This window comes from Coffea arabica, chromosome 10e (genome assembly GCF_036785885.1).
Source record: "Coffea arabica cultivar ET-39 chromosome 10e, Coffea Arabica ET-39 HiFi, whole genome shotgun sequence".
Lineage (NCBI taxonomy): Eukaryota > Viridiplantae > Streptophyta > Magnoliopsida > Gentianales > Rubiaceae > Coffea > Coffea arabica.
Genome location: NC_092328.1, coordinates 42,455,137 through 42,469,448, shown reverse-complemented (window position 1 = coordinate 42,469,448; position 14,312 = coordinate 42,455,137). Strand labels below are relative to the sequence as shown.

The 14,312-nt window shown below is 31.4% G+C and overlaps 1 long non-coding RNA gene across 1 annotated transcript; it reads left to right on the top strand.

The window, feature by feature from the left end:
• Nucleotides 1-8,646: 8,646 nt before the first annotated feature.
• On the top strand, nucleotides 8,647-13,359 carry LOC140015441 (uncharacterized). Its single transcript, XR_011822089.1, has 3 exons — nucleotides 8,647-8,886; nucleotides 9,065-9,111; nucleotides 12,990-13,359. It is a non-coding gene; the product is annotated as an uncharacterized lncRNA (long non-coding RNA).
• The last annotated feature ends 953 nt before the right edge of the window (nucleotides 13,360-14,312 follow it).

The following is a 14,312-nucleotide window of genomic DNA, read 5'->3' as shown; positions in this document are numbered from 1 at the left end:
GCCACGGTTAGATTTTGTACAGTTGTGTACGAATATTGTATGTTTTTTTGACCCATTTGAATTGCTATATTTATAAAGTTTTTGTAGAAGAATGTAACGTAGCGATTTGATGTACATGAAATAAAAATAGTGATTAAAAAATATACTAATTAATAGAATTTACACATGCAACAAAAGTTCAGTGATCACTAGAAAAGAACTGTAGATCGAGGGTTCAAACTCCATCCACACTTGCAGTGAAAAATAATCTAAAGAAATTATCAGAGTGTCTCTTTGATCTAGTCAAATTTGTATACTTGTTATGTTATCACAAGGAAAAAAAAAAATTGTATGGGTACACATCGAATTAGTTGAAAAATATGCTAACTGTGTAACTACAAGAAAATCCCAACAGTAGCTTCTGTAGTCCACCACTAGTCCACTAGATAGTAGCAGTACGGCATCCATATTGTGAATTACGTAAGAAATATACCCTATAATAAGAAGAAAATCTCTAACGCTACCTTCCTTTAGTCCACTAGGCAGTAGAGGTACGGTATCCGTGTTGCCAATCGTGATTATGATGAAGAAGAGACGTTTGTCTTTGCGTGTTTGTCTGTCTTTCACTGTAGATTATGTCCCAAGTTCAGTTCTGACGGTGGCGGTGCTTCGGCTCATCGAGGCATGATACCTGTCTTTGTTTGTTGGCGCCACCACCTACCCCGGCCTTGCTTCTAATGTAATGCATGGAATAGAATTGCAACAGATATTTTATAGATACTTACAAGTTACTAATATTCCCCCACCTTTCCCTATCATCCAGCTGGGAGCAAATTATACCAATTTAACTTTTCGAATGATAACTTTTAAAAATATATATTTATTTACTAAACTATCAAAAGTATTTATTTTGGATCTAATCGTTTGTGTGTTTTTACCGTTATGTCTCATGACTAGTGCAAATCCTTATATCAGACAAATTAACTTGACGGTAGAAGCAGACGGAATAATTCAAAATTTATATTTTTGATAATTTAATTAGTAGATACATGCTTTTAAAAATTAAGTAACCAAAACCCTACTATTCCAAAAGTTTAGTTAGTCAGGTAATTTGCTTCACCTGCTGGTATTGTGTATGATTTTGTGCAGTCTAGTCGTGTTGTGTTCCATTTTTATTGCTTTAACCGGGATTGTGACTCTTGTTTCTTCCCTTCTTTACTTTTTTTTTTTTGTTTATAACAATAACATTTGTATAACCTACTCTAATCTAATCTATAGAGAGGAGAAGCTAACAGCAAATTCCATCGAAGAAAGCCACTTAAAAGCAATGTTTTTAAACTCGGACCGGTCAGTGAACCGGAGAGGTGGCCGGTTCGCGGTTCGACCGGTCCGACCGGTCCAACCGGCCGGTTCAAAGGTTCACTGTTTTTTTTTTTTTTTTTTTAGTGTTAAGTACTAAGCAGGTTTCATTCTACACTTGAACTTTACCAACATAACTTAATTTAAGTTATGATAATAATAAATTTTCTAAAAGTTATACACAAAACATGGAATGATAAATATAATTAAAATATCATAATTCACCACAAATTTTCATAAATTCATTATAAACATAAAGAGATACAATCCAAATGTGCACCAATTATCACAAATAAAAACACAAAAAATAAATAAATTAAATATTGAAATTCTTTTACAACCCTTAAAAAAATCTATAAAAGAGTTCAAATTAAGACAAACTATTTGAATAGCAAACTTTTATCAGTGGCATGATAAGCAACCACACCACCTTCACAATTTCATCAACTTAAGCTGAAAAAGTTAAAATTTTATTATAAAAATATAAATCTAATTGCTCAAACTAAAAAAAAACTAAAAAATTTTGAAAAACAAATATACAGTTAAACACATAAAAAATTAATTGCTACTAAACATTATTAATTAACATGTAATATTAAATTCAATGATCCTATACCATTAATTATTTTAAATTCAATTATCAATAGTTTCGATTATGTGCCAACTACCATATTTTTGACCAACCTAATGTTATTATTTGTAATTCCTACCCAATTCCTACACGGATGTGCACTACTTTTGCAAAAATTTCATCCTTAATTAATCGAATAAAAATAAAACAAAAATGAGGGAAACATATGAAAATTGAGGGGAAAAAGAAGAAAATGCAAAAAATCAACTAAAAATAATAATATAGAAAAAAACCTTGAAAAGAAAAAAATTAAACTTACTAAAATGTTGGAAAACAAGAAAAGTTGAAATTTTCAACTTGTTTACAATCTGCTAAAGATAATAACCTGATAATAATGGTGAAGACTTGAGAAAATCTTGTTGTGGATATTTGGGTTAAAAATGGTTAAGAAGAAAAAATTGAAAAAAAAAAAATAAGAGAAGAACTTGATGTTTTAATATATTTTTTAGTCAAGTAGAATTCTCAACAAACTTAAGTACAGTCTAGCGGTAAGATTGTCATATTTAAACTTGGAAACCCAGGTTCGAATCTTAGTTACACCATTCTTGATATTTTGTTGAAGAATTTAAAAAACCGCCGGTTCACGGTTCTTAACGGTTCGCACGGTTCGTCCGGGTTTCAACGGTTCTCCATGAACTTCCGGCTTTAACATTAGACCGGACCGGTGACATGGCCGGTTCGCGGTCCAACCGGTCGAACCGGCCGGTCCGGTCCGGTTCTGAAAACATTGCTTAAAAGTAACATACACAATTAAGTGGCAAGGCCCTTGACCTCCTATCCCACCAAGATTTAAATTTCTTGGTGGTACCAATAGCCTAAAAGCTGTTGGCTCCTCCCTTCTTTACTTTGCTTTACTCCAAAAAAGGCAAAAGGGCAAATCACGTATATACACCATTACTTTTTGTTCACCCCTTTTGCCAATTCTCACTAACAATAGGATCCTCTTTCAAGCTTTTGAAAATTTTTGCTTTTATTCTTATGATCCGTTTGAGGTTGCAGTAGTTTATTGAAAAGTATTTCACTAATAAAATTTATAATAAAAACACTCATTAAGTGCTTAAGTGCTTTTAACTATGTTTTTTGGATACATAGTTCAACAAAAACTTATTGTATTGGATAATGTATAATTTAAAGTTTTTTAAAAATATTTATCTCTTTATTTAGTTCATAATATATGATAAAATGATTAAATTTAATGTTTTATTTTTTTAAACACTAAAGCTATTTTAAAATTATCAAATTTGAGCTTTTGCTGAAACTACTTTTAATACCAAAAGTTTCATTTCTAATTTTATAGAATAATATCCACTAAATGCCTTAAAAATACTTTTAGCATTAAAAAGTATTTTTTTACCAGAAACACCTCAACCCCAAATAGGATCTTAGATTGGTAGATTAAAAAAAAAGATAAAATACTAAGGTTCCGTTTGATAAAACTGAATCTGAATTCTAAAGTCTGAATTCTGAAATCTGAATACTGAAACAATTAATTTGCTGAATTTTAAGCACTGAAAAAAATATATGAATGTCTGAATTTTAATGCTAAATCTATTTATACTGTTTGATAAATATTTATAGCTGAATGCTTAATAAGTTTAATTTGATAATTTTGCCCTTATATCCTTTCATTCAAAAAAGAAATAGAATCTATGATTTAATTAGTTTAAAATTGTTAGGTATGAAAATGACAATATTTATTTTTAAATCAAATTAATATAAAATATGAAATATATTATATGAGGAGTATGGAGAATATGTGAAAGTGATTAAAAAGGGAGAAAAGAGAAACTAAAAATCGTTAGATAGAGAATATTATGTTATTTAATTAGATAAGAATTTTGAACATAATTAACAAATAATGGTAGATTTGGTAGATAAGATAAGGTAGTTGAAGTAATTCAATTGATTCTTATCAGAATTAAGCATTCAGTTAGGATTTTTGTGCCGAAAAAAATACATACAGGTTCATCACTGCTTAACAAGTTCAGTAAATAGATTTTCATTTATCAAACACTCAAAACATCTGAATGTCTGAAAAAATTCAGATTCAGCACTTTTTTATGTTATCAAACAGACCCTAAGGCTTCGTTTGATAAAACTGAATCTGAATTCTGAATTCTGAATACTGAAACAATTAATTTGCTGAATATTAAGCACTGAAAAGAGATATATGAATATCTGAATCTTAATGCTGAACATATTTATACTGTTTGATAAACATTTATAACTTAATGCTTAATAAACTAAATTGTACAATTTTGCCCTTCTATCTTTTAATCCAAAAAGGAAATAGAACCTATGATTTAATTAGCTCAAAATTGTTAGGTATGAAAATGACAATATTTATTTTTAAATCAAAGTAATATAAAAGAAGAAATATATGATGGAAAAGTCCAAATATCGGTGCAAATATATTTTTAAATCAGAGTTTGATAAGAAAAGTCCAAATATAAGCAAAAGGAAGCTGCAATAAACAAGTTTTAAATTCAACCAAATTATATAGAAATTTAATTACTTCAATTGAAAAATGTTGAAGCAAAACAACAAATAATCAATGTCACTTACCTTGGAAATAATGAATTTGAGATCGATGAGTACGGTAGCAATAAAAAAAATTGGGAGGAAAAAAATGACAAAATTATGAAAGAGTAGAAAGATGGAAAAAGATAAGGAGTAGACAGATGTGAGGAGCATGGAGAAATTGTAAAAAAGTCATTAAATAGGGAGAAAATAGAAATAGAAAGCCATTAGACAGAGAATTGCAGGTTGTTTAATTAAATAAGGATTTTGGATAGAGAATATTAGGTTATTTAATTAGATAAGAATTTTGAATGTAATTAACAAACAATGATAGATTTGGTAGATAAGATAAAGTAGTTGAAGTAAATCTCTTGATTCTTATCAAATTAAGCATTCAGTTATGATTCTTGTGCTGAAAAAAATACATACAAATTTAGCACCACTTAATAAGTTCAGCAGAAAAATTTTTATTTATCAAACACCCAAAACATCTGAATGTCTGAATGAATTCAGTTTCAGCATTTTTTTATGTTATCAAACAAACACTAAATCTTTTTATCAGAATCATGACTTATGATGCACAGAAAGAAACCCAATAATCAAGAACACATGAACATATTGTAAATCCTAACTAATCAAAATCTAGTAGAGTTTTAACTACAGGTTCAATACTTACAATGCAAACAATAAGAAGAACTTAAAAACAACCCTTCATATTGTGTAACAAGGTGGTACCTATTGGAGTTCTCTCAATAGCAACAAATGAGAGAAGGAAAGTTGAAACCATTCTTTCCCAAATTTGGAGCTTTCAAAAGGCAAATAATATTAATAGCATTCCCAAAAAAAAGGTCTCGCGCACTCTTTCTCTTCTTTTTACTATGTAAAAAGGCAATATTGCCCATTTATCAGTTGTGTCTATTCTTTTTTTTTTTTCAGCAAAAATACATTTGTATAACCTACTCTATCCTAATTTAGGAGAGATGGGGAGCCTAAGGAGGCTGTGGTAGAGGCTAGTGGATATACAGACCCAACTAGACCAAGGGAGTGTTATGGCACAACCCTTAGATTTTTTTCGTTGCGGTGAGATTTGAACCTTCACCTACAGCCCAAGGAGGGACTTAAGGTGGCCACTGAGCCATTGACCCAGTAGTTCGGTTGTGTCTATTCATTAACTACTGCAATTGCCCTAAAACTTCACAGTTGCTATAAAAGAGTTCCTTTGCCTCTTTCTTCACTACCAAAACCGTTCTTTCCCTACCATTGTACATTTTCTAGCAATGGCAAAAGATTAAAATTGCAAGGGCCTACTAGATCACATGAAACTAGAGGAAATCAATGATATTTGAAAACCACAAGTCTGGAACAATTCCTAAATTTTATCAATTGCTTCTATCTTTCATAGGTAATATTTTTAAAGATTGATCTTTTTCATTATTTTTTTTGTTTTATTAGAAGCATATATGTTACAAGTTTGAACATAACAATTCAATATTTTGTTAGAGATCTTTTTTTTGGATAGTTTAAGTTATAAAAAATATATTTGTAGAAAAGAGAACAATTTGCAGTAGTATGCCAATATATTGGCTTTTTTTGGATTGCCATTCTAGACAAAAATCTCATGTTTTTTGGGAATATTTCATTGATACATTTTTCAATGAACTTTTTATTTTATATGTATCATTTCTAAAAAAGTATTACAATATACCCTTCCAAAAAATGCAATCCAAACAATATACTTCCATGATCAATCATAGTAGTATTGCGATTAGAACCTTTTTTTTTACAATTAGAATAAAAAACTAAAAAAGAAAAATAGAACCTAGACAACAAAATCGATTATGTGACTTGACTTTCAAGATTACTTGAAATAATTCTAATCTAGGTGAAGATAACTTGTAGTATTTTGGGCAATTTTTTTCAAAGGTCAAAAGGCTGTTTGGGTACAAAGGAATATGAGTACTAAGCTATAGGTTTAAATTTAATTTTGTTTAAATCAAAAGAAGGGAAGGACTTAGGCCTGTCAATTGGGCCATTTGAATCGAGGTTTAACAAACTCAGGTTCACTTTTATAGTTAGTAGTTAGTACCACTTTTGGATTTCGAATTATGAGTTTTGGATTGATAAATATGAAACTCGTACTTGACTCACAAAATATTCAGATTGTGAGTTTAATTCGGACTTAACTCAAACTCACTTATAACTCCTTAATTTCCTTAATGTAATAACTATAATTATTAAGTTTTAAACTAATTTAATATCCATAGGACCACAACATTAAAACTATACAAGAATCGGTAACAATTCATTAAAAATTATATAAACCAAGAATTTTTCAACAATAATATATCCAATTAATTCAATGTACATGGAAAATAGAAATAAAACATGATCAATAGTTAATATATCTTCAAAGGTCCTCAATTTGCTCATACTAAGATTTGTCCTTCTAAATCTTTTGACATAATTTTGTATATGTAATAGTCGTGTATATATATATTAATATATTTTGACAAATAACTCATAAGTATTAGTATTATATAATTATATATATCAAAATATGAATATATATATATATGCATATTAAAGGGTCGAGCCTATATTGGTTTTGACCCTAATAAGGCCCGAACTCTGCTCACATTTAATTCGGAACTAATATTTAGATCCAATTTCAATCCAACTCAATGACAGTTAGACTCATTAGACTTTTTTTCGGAGCCGAGTTCAAACTGACTCAACCCCATTGATAGTCCTAGAAGGATTGCCTCAGATTTTCATGCTAATCCATTTCCCTCTCAAAATGAGTAAGAAAGGGGTAAAACAATAATTACATATATAATACTAAGTTTGAGACCAAGTATACCAAAGGGAAGAAGTATATGAGACATTAGTGGCATGAATAAATGAAGTAAAAAATAAAAGAGTTTGATTAGAATTGCTAGTACCAATTTAAGACAATTGCGTTGTGATTCGCGTCTTATTTTGTCCTAATACCCTCAATATCACTATGTGAAAACTTAAGCAACTAAAATGATTAAAATTTCAATCCAAAAGTACAAAGTCAAAATTGTTAAATAACAATAATTAAATTTTGACTATTAGTCATTGTTGAGTTTTCGTCATTGTAGAATGTACCTACTACCAAAAACTTTGAGAACCAAATTTATTTTGATCAGAACATTAAAGACTAATTTAGCGCTTAATCTAAAAATTGGAGACTAAAACTACAATTCTCCCTTTTTCCAAAAGAAAAAACTACACCTTTTTTTGGTTTTATTTTTGTGCACACATATGATTTTTTTCACCTTTGATATCACATAATGGTCCAAACCGACCGACATCGGTTAATAGATTCAATTGTTAAAATGACTTTGTAAATTGTGAGGGTGGTAATATGTAGAAAAATCCTATTTGCTAGAATTTGGGTAAAAGGAGCATGCATTTGATAAAATTAAAGTTTGAAAATTGAAGTTTGAAGTTTGAATTCCATTAAATTAAGTTGTTGAATTGTTAAGTATTAACTCCTATTTAATAACTCAATTTAACACTTAAAATTAATGGATTTAGATATTAACATGTTCAAACGCATTTGATAACAAACAAATTGTACATCTGAATTAATTAAATGACACTGAATTTTCTAGGCAAAATTGGCTTCGAAAAATAAATGACACTAAATTTCCAGGTAAAACTTGCTCCAAAAAATAGGTGATAAGTTATTCATTTATCACTTAATGTGATATACACTCAAATGTATTACATTTAGTACTTAACCATTCAATAAATTAATGGATTCAGACTTTAAATTTAATATTTCATTTTGATATACACTCAAATGTGTCACATTTAGTACTTAACAATTTAATAGTTTAACCGATTCAGACTTCAAATTTAATATTTCAAGTTTTGCGTAAAAAATTCAATGCCACTTAGTTAATTTAGACATTCTATTTTTGGTTATCAAATGCATCTGAAGATGTTTAGATCTGAATCCATTAAGTTTAAGTGTTAAATTAGATTATCAAACAAGGTCTAAATCATTTAGTATAAATCACATTTTATCAGTAAAGTAAGTGGAAGAACTAGGGTATAAATCCTCATTTGCCATACAAAAGAGGGGGCGAAATATAAATATAAATATCATTTGCCATACAGATTGCAATCCATTAACTCAATAATATTGGGAATGAAACACCGATAGACTCAAAAAAGAGTGGCTGAAAAATTTGTGACAGCAAAAACAGAAGAAAAAGCAAAAGAATTGGAACTGAAAACCAAGGAGGAGCTGAAGCCCTGGGAGCAGCACTCTGTTGTGATCACCATTCCTCGTTTTGACTACAACGCCTCTTCTTCTCTCCTCAGTTATTCCCACTCCGGATTCATCGTCACTTGCCCCATCAGTAAGGCCTCTTATCCCATCTCTTCTGTCCAGAAAGTTATTTTTTTTTGTTATTTTTGTACTTTATTGGCATTTATTTATGTAATTTGCTTCTGGGTTTTTTGAAAATTTTCAATTTGATTGTTTGGGATAGTCCGGGCAGTGTGGTGATTGATAAAAATGCTTCCTTTGTTATGTAGAGAGGGAGAAGAGTGCAACAAAGGAAGCCATGTCAATTTTTGAAAAGGTAATGAATTTTGCTGGTTTTGTCTCTTGTCAGTTCTTTGGAATAATGTCACAATAAGGAAATTTTAGACATAAAGAAAATTCATGCTGACTTCAAAATCAGGACAGTTAAATTGGTTTAGTGAACTTGGTTTTATGGGATTCTTAAATTCTGGGCAAGGTTGGGAACTTGGGATTTTTGTAAGTGAATAAGACTGTAGCAGGCTTGAATTACCGGTGTAATGTGTTTGCAGCTGTAATTGTTTTGGTTTAAGATGAAGAGTTGCAATTTTATGGAATAGATGTTTGAATGATTAAGCATAAGTAAACAGCAAATGGGATGGCAACAAATTGATAAAACTAATGAAGTTTGGAGAATTGGGTGAGCTATGCAGAAGGTAGGCACAGGCATGTTGTGTTGTTCAAATGCAATAGGTGTTGATGGGGGAAAAACAAACAAACTAAAGTTGTTTACCGTTTTAAATGTGATAACTTTTTGGAAATGAAGTGTAATACTAATGGTCTTCATTTGTGAGAATAATGGCAAAATTATGCACGCAACACTATTTCCATCTGTTGAACTTAGTCTAGGAAAAACATTGATGACTTTTGGGTTCTAAATTTGATTAAGATTTCAGTTTGCAGACAAACAGAAGGATAAGATGTCAATTATCCTGCCGATAGGTTATTAACATCTGAGTCTAGTAGCTGGCTTCAAATTTTTTTTCATATGATCTTCCACTTCATCCATTTATTTGTAGCCTGTGCATTTTTGGGTCACAGATTAGTATGGTTTAGTCCTTGTTTACAAGTCTTATTCAACATGTTTTGCTTACACACTGTCATTTGTCACTTGGTTCAATCAAGTGACTGCTTAAGTCTGCTGTGCCTTCTTGAGTAAATGACATGATCCGACATACAAAATGCAGCACTGGTTAATCACTCACAGCTTTCCAGAATATATATATATATATATATATATATATATATATATATATATATATATATATATATATATATATATATATATATATATATATGACTTACCAATTTCCTTGAATTTGAAGAGGCTTATGGATACATAGTAACCTTAGCTTAAGCTTGAGCACATAACTGATACAGGTTAAGCACAAATTCACCTTACTAATACGGAACCTTTGCATTGTTTTCTTTGAAAATAAATCATAAACAATAGATAAAAGATATGCAATATTTTCTGCCGTAAGAAAAAATTTTTAAATATAAAAGCAATTTAATAAGTGTATCGTTATATTTCTCTAAAGAATGACATGGTCTTAAGTGATCATATTTCTGGAAGGAGAAGACCATTAGTCCAATTTTGTTCGGCATTTGAGACATCAGATATTATATGCATGAAATATATAGCTGATTGCCAATCACCTATTTTAAGTTCTCAAGAAATAGATATATAAGCTTCCGTTTGCTTTTAATATCAAAAAGGCATTCTCCATTGCAGCAGCTTTAGATAATTGTCTTTCATTCATACCTAAAGGGACTTGTATAGGCATGAGATGTTCCACTCTTCTAGGGCCCAAATAATAAGTGGACAATTTAGAGTTAGCTTAAAATCTTGTGGCAGACAACTTGTTTGGAATTGTTTTTGGATATATTTACACCAGAGGCCAAGCGTTGTTGAGGCTTATCTCTATGTGAAAGAAATGAATGAGTTTCAGTTATATTTGAAGTCCTCTCCAAAGCCTGTATCGTTTTTATTTCTTGGACCTCTCTCGTTGCAAAGGGAAGACAAACGATAAACCAACTTGGAGAATGGGGAGGTGTGCATCTGGTGCTTGCAAGCTGTGTGTGCTGAATGTTTTCTTAGGGCTTCAAACTGATGTTGATATATTGATACATTATGCGTTCCATTCGTTTTTTATGAATGCCATCAATATTCACGACTGATGCAACCAATGAAGAGTTTGAGGGAAGAGTAAATTTTAATATTCTTGGGAACTTGGCTGAAGATCCAATTTACCCACTTTGCAGAATGGGTAATCTTTTTAGGATCTCGATTATTTATTAAAAATTTAAATTCTACATATTTCAGTAGACTTAAAATTTATGGTGCTTTAGTAGCTTATGGGTATTGGGTAAATTGACAGTGGAGGACACTTCAGCCATTGTTTGAGACCATAGGCTTATTCGTTGACTTTGTTGGAAGGGCTTTTAATTAGAATGTTGGGATTCATCACCTCAATTTCCTGTCATAAGATATTCTGGTCCCCAGGGCTGAACTGAAGCCCAGTACATATTGCATGTACTATTGTACACACACCCCACAGACCCAGGTTTGTTAGGCCATCCATGAAGGAGTTATTTAAGTTATTCACTGGTGAATTTTTTATGCATCTTTGTCTTGGAAGTGATGTCCTAAACCTTTGTGTCATATGTGGCTTTCTTCCTGACATTTTACTCTCATCTTCCATTGCATGTGGCAGTTTCTTTTCCCGCCCTTGAATATACACCAATGTGAAAGTAAGAGTTCAACCTGTCTTCTCTTCTGTTAAATAACATTCATTGTTAAAAGCTTGTGTTCAAATTTTGTGTGAATGAGTTTGCTGCTTTTAGGACTATTAGTTAAAAGAGTTCATGACATTTTTACTGATCAGCAGCTTGTGTAAGTCAGAAGCTATTTTAGTGTACTTCTAATGGATTTCAAAAGCTGGGGAAGTGCTTTGTTATCTGGGCATGGGTCTTAAGCTTGAAGCATGCTCTATGTTGTTGGAATATTGAGTTGCTGAATTTGTGCACTAAATAGGGCTCTAGGATACAATTGGTGCAGAAAATTAGAACAGAAGTAGGGAAGAAGAAATTTAGAAACCGTTGCGTCCATGGGGATACTATTTTGTACCAGTTCTCCTTTTCAAACTGCCAACATAGAGATCTGATACATCACTCCTACAGTGGACAACCTTGCATATTCTCCAAATCTCATGTTATTTTCATATGCATCAATAACTATCTGTATTCTTCTACTTCCATCAGTTGCAGCTATAGAAGACTTTTATATCCTGATTGCTGATTGAAACCTGAAGAATTCCATGAGAACAGAAATATCTGCTACCCAATCGAACTATTGACTTTTAAAGATGAGAATCCCTCTGAATCCTCCTATGGAGATAATAGAATTATGTGTCAAATATAGATAATCTTTTCTTACTGGCTATTCTATGTAAACTGTTTTCTCTCGGAAAATAGTGGAGAAATGAAGTGAGTCTGGCTAGCTGGTGGTGATCTATCGTCATTTTTTACTTTTTCTTTTCATTAATTTTGTTTCAAAATTTGATTGACTTTTGGCACTTCTGAGCTTAGAACAATGCTTCTTTCTACAACTTTTTGCTAACCCGGTTCTATCTTGATAGCTGTATTAATTTATGAAATCTTGGTTAAAAGAGTGACAATTAGCACAAGGATAATCAGAAATTTATTGTACAACAGATGGTCCAGGGGCATAATACTCGAGTTTGGGAGCAATTCTGACATAATTGTTTGATATGATTATTAGTAGAGAAATTGCAGTTTAATGAAATGTAATTCTTGAAGATAATAGCCTATGGCTTTTATATACTTATGCTACTGAACTTGTGCAGAATCAGCATGCATGATATTTCTTCACCATCTTTTCTTTTTTCTTTTTCTTTTTTTTATAGATGATCTGATTGATTCATCCAATTTCATATATCTGAACTATCTCAATGGGAAACTTGCTTGCATCTAAAAGGTGTAAAGTGTAGAAATCAGCTTGGTGTCTTGTTACCTGTAATTGCAGTACATTTTCTTACATGCCTTGTTGTGTATGTAAAACTAAATAAGTTAATTCAAGTTGCGTTTATGTTCTGTGAGATGTTGACCAGTTGTACGATTAAATATGCTTTGCAGTATGTCAGATCTTTGAGTATTCTAAATGCTGAAGGTTCTGAAAGTTTGGATGAGAATATGTCAGCTAAGAAGAGGAGAATATCTGTAAGTACAGAGGAGGAACTTGGCAACAGTTTGGAGAGGAAAGATGCAGCCGATGACTTTGGAGAACCTGGTAATAGTTTAAGTCTGGTATTTTTGTTTATACACATGCTCGTACAGATAAATTAACATGTATGACGACCTGCAAATCTACAAAAAAAAATGAAGAGGGTGGGGATTTGTCTGTAAGAACAGGTAATACGACTTGTATGCATGAAAAAATAAGAACAAGTTTATTAAAACAACTAGAGCCAGAATCTAATGGAAGATTCTGGAGTTTTTTTGTCAATGGCTGTTTGGCTTCTTTACCTTTTGGTTCTGAGCCAAAGACTCCACAACTACAGCAAATTTTGCACCATGGCATGTCCTGCTTGGCATGGTTATATTTTTCATGGCAATATTGAGTGTTGTAACCGGCTTAATTGAGAAATTCATCTTCACGGGCTTAAGAAGAGGGCAAGAAGCACTGATGGTCAACTCTCAGTGCAGGTTTGAAAATAAGCTACTAGGTAGTAGATCAAGTAGATGATTTGAACAACAAAATCTTGCCCCCTTCAATCTGCAATTTGGCTATGTCAAATCAGTAAACTGTCAAGTTAATTCTGAAAATTTCTTAAATCTCTATAAAAATGCTGGTATACAATAATCAGTTTATGTACTGGTCAAGGAATGGCCCATAAGCTTGAGCCTATATATATATACATATATATATATATCTGTGAACATTTTTCAGTACTTGAGACCAATGAGCATTAAGACCTGATTTACAATATTTTCTTTTCCTGAATCACATTCTTCTCTTTGAATTCGGCCTAGTATACAATAGTTCACATACCCTGTTTGCATTATCATTCTTTAATCACATAAAACCATCATAATTGAGGAAAATTTGAAGTGTTGATTGAAAAGCAAAGAACTATATGGAGATTTTCACCAAAGATGCCGTTGTAACCACTTCTGCAGGCTATCATCAATAGCCAGGAGACCCCGCCACAAATTCCAATATCAATAACATTGCCAGAAAGACATACTTTCCACTCACAGAGTTTCTAATCTACACACAGGACTTCAAATCCATATGTGAGCCCACGAGTTCTATAAAAGCTTGTTCATTTAATTAAACTGTAACAATACAAAATTGCATTAGACTGATCCCATAGAATTATCCCTGCCAAGAATTGCAAAATTAGAAAATAATCAGCATCACTTCGCTCTAACATATGTTCTGACTAAAATGGTGCT